This window comes from Rousettus aegyptiacus, unplaced genomic scaffold, assembly GCF_014176215.1.
Source record: "Rousettus aegyptiacus isolate mRouAeg1 unplaced genomic scaffold, mRouAeg1.p scaffold_m13_p_5, whole genome shotgun sequence".
Lineage (NCBI taxonomy): Eukaryota > Metazoa > Chordata > Mammalia > Chiroptera > Pteropodidae > Rousettus > Rousettus aegyptiacus.
In genome coordinates, this window is record NW_023416308.1 from 58,102,230 (window position 1) to 58,105,690 (window position 3,461).

General features: G+C 27.0%; 1 pseudogene; it reads right to left on the bottom strand.

The window, feature by feature from the left end:
- Positions 1-2,093: 2,093 nt before the first annotated feature.
- Positions 2,094-2,212, bottom strand: LOC118603483 (annotated as a pseudogene).
- Positions 2,213-3,461: the final 1,249 nt, after the last annotated feature.

Genomic DNA, 3,461 nt, shown 5'->3' on the forward strand with positions numbered 1-3,461 from the left:
TCTCTCTTTTTTTTTTTTTTTAAATAATTAAAGGAATGGTAGTCACACAAGCAGAGAAATTATTCTGTTAGTCTCCTGGTGAAATAAAGAGTATCTCTCTCTGGAGATATTACAATAAACTGTTAAATAAAGTATTACCTTTGACTTTCTCCCAATTAAGAGCCCTAAAACCAATAGATCTTTTAACATATAGTATGCTAAATTGTCATTTTGTGTTAATACCTTGTTTGACAGAAAGTCATCGTGAGGTTTTTCTTAATTTTTTTTAAAAGTAAGCTCACCAAAAATGGTGAATTTTGCCAAAATAATAACAAAATTAATAATTTCATTACTGTAGACTCAGGTATTATAAAACATGGCAAAAGAGAACTCATGCCCATCATTATTCTACAACTTTCTACTCTCCTTCAACTTTTATCTTTTATTATGTTTTCAAATTCAGGAAAAACTGACACTTTATAGCAAAATGGCTTTTCTTTTTTTCTCAAAATAAAACAAAAAGCTCACCAATTTTTCTATTAGTATTGCTCCTAGGTAGGCATAACTACCATATTTATTATAACTTTTAAGCAAAGAAAAACAAAAAATTATTTCATAGGAAAAAAACAGAAAATTTAGAATTATTCTCCACATACAAATGTATTAGCAAAAGAAAGATTCATGATTAGAATGTATGTAATTTTCCAAAGATTACTCATGAATTATCTTGATTTATTATTAATTTAAAATTTCAACTTACCTAAAGATCATAGAAATAATTTCTATATTAATATACAAAAAATAAAATTTCTACTATAAAAACATCTATAAAATTATTCAATCTGGTTGAACATAAATTTATATTTTTCATACTTTTAAAGATTATACAGGAGTGAAAATCATTATTTGGTCTGGAAACTAGTTTCAGAAGTTTAGGAATTTAAAATTAACTCTTCTATGAGAAAATTATTCTAAATATAACTGGAAAACAAAATGTACTCTTGTATTATAATCTATATTGGTAGGCCAGAGAAGATATATTAGATAAAATCTCCTTATTAAAATTTCCTAAACCAAAAACATTAAACCAACTTAATTATGTGACTTTGACTTAAAATATATATACATTTCAGAGCTAGCAATTCAATAACAAATATTTGTTTTCATGTCTAGTGAATTTAAATATTAAATGTTTAGTCTTATCTTTTGTTGATTTTTAGGGAATATTGAACTTGTGTACCCACTGATTTATTTCTATAAACCTATAAGAGCCTTTTAATTTAAGATATATAAAAATTTAATTTATCAATACTCTCCATAATTGATTTAGACATTACACTGAGGTCAAATATTTTTCTGAGTTGTACACAAAGAAACAAAAATGTAAAATTCTTATAGTTTCAATTCTAATACTTCAGTCACATGTCAAAGTAGAAATAGAAACACAAAATTCAATATTCCAGATATCAAAGGACAATTTTAATTAGGCAAAAAAAAGTTATCTTAATTTCTGTTCATGGATAGGAAAAAAAAGACTGAAAAGTAGATTTTTCTGTCACATATTACTTGGTAGGAGATATATATATATATATATATATATATATATATATATATATATATATATATATATCACTTAACAGAAATCTTCAAATTATCAGACTAAATACCAAATTTTGGATATGCCAACATTGGGAAATGAATTATTGGCAATGAGTGAACACCAAAAATAAAACAGAAAATCAGGAATAAGGAGGGAAGAAGGAAAGAAGGAATTAGGAAAATGAAAATTTTGTTGCTTTGTAGATTTTTTTTGAAAGCTAAAAAAAAAAAAAATGTGCTTGGGTCTAAGTGGCCAATGGGGTTCTCTTCTCATGCAATAAAAATTACTTAATTTCATCAGATAAGTCCACAAGGTAACTCAATGGGACATCTAAAACAGCAAATATAAAATGAATAAGTCTCAAAGTTTAATTTAAGTAATTTTATTTATTTATTTTAAAAAATTTTTCTTTTAAGTGAGGCAATCTTTGGTTGACCTCACAGATTGCAAGGACCTTGTCAGCTTACAATCCCTTATTATTTATTTGTTTGTTTATTTTTATTTATTGTTTTTCTGCCTACAGCACCTGGTCTTCCTAGGTTGTCTTCCATCCAAGTACTAATCAGGCCCGACCCTGCTTAACTTCTGAGATCAGATGGGATTGGGCTTGTTCAGGGTAGCATGGCCATAGACCAAATAATTTATTGATAAGGGAAAAGGTAAGATGTTAAAACCAGTTCAAAGTGTACTTAAAGAGATGGATATTTATAGATAGTTTAATAAATGCAAATTCAGGTATGATTGCTAGGTTGATATAACCTAGTTCATGTCCAGTAAGATGACAAACAATAATCTTTTAGATTATCTTTCCTGTTGGCAGAAAATATTTGAATTTTTTTTCTGTTAAAAATTTATTAGTTAACTTTAGATCATATTGGTATAGATGCATAAATTATCTTGGTGCCAGTTTGTTTTTGTTTTTTTTCTTTTGTCTCTTAATTGGTGCTATATTACTTTGCTTAGCTACCATTTTCTCAAGATCTCAGTTTGGTTTCTTATTACATGTATAGAATAACAACAGGATGAAAAACTGATTTATAGAAGACTAAATAAGTGGCAAAGGTAATATTTCTTATTACAGCAAATCCAACAAAGCATTCAGGCTTATATTTAATATATCGAGTCTTGTTTTAATACTCTAACAGTAGATTGAATGGCTCGGTCCTCTGAGTTTTACATAGTTAATTATATGGAAGGGAAAACTATAAATTTTATAAGCTATTATAATTTTAAATTTAATTCACATCAAAAACTGGGAAATAAAAAGTTCCAAGTCAGAGCTTCATATAATTCTATCTCTCAAATTTCCATTTTTATCTTATTGATGAGAATATATTTAATGCCTTTTTCTCATAGCAATACCCAGGAATAGATGTAGGAAAATAGTAAAAATATTTTTTAGATGTATTATTTTGAGAGGGTTAAAATTAATTAGACCAAGGGAAATTATGCAAGTGCTGTTTCAAATATCTGCTTAGTGTTAAGTACTGCTAACCATGCCAAAATATTACTTTCTACTGTTTCAGAAAAAAATTATGGATCCAGATAATCATGATAGTATAAAAAATTACTGACTCAGTGCATACTTGTGAAAAAAATCAAAGAAAATTTATCTGGTTACAAGACATGGTAGTAGCTTTTATTTAGTCCATTGTACTGTCTAGCAGCAAGTCTTAGATAACTGAAAGTAACAGAAGTAAATTCATACAGAACTTTACAATGCAATTACATCTTAATTTCCTATTTATTTTTTCTTTATTATCTTTGTAAAACCTTTCATTTAGCATTTAAACTTGAATTATTTTTTTACTCAAGTGAGATGCTGTGAGGAGGACCAACTAGTCTGAGAAGAGTGATATCATCTGATTAGCTAATTTAACTT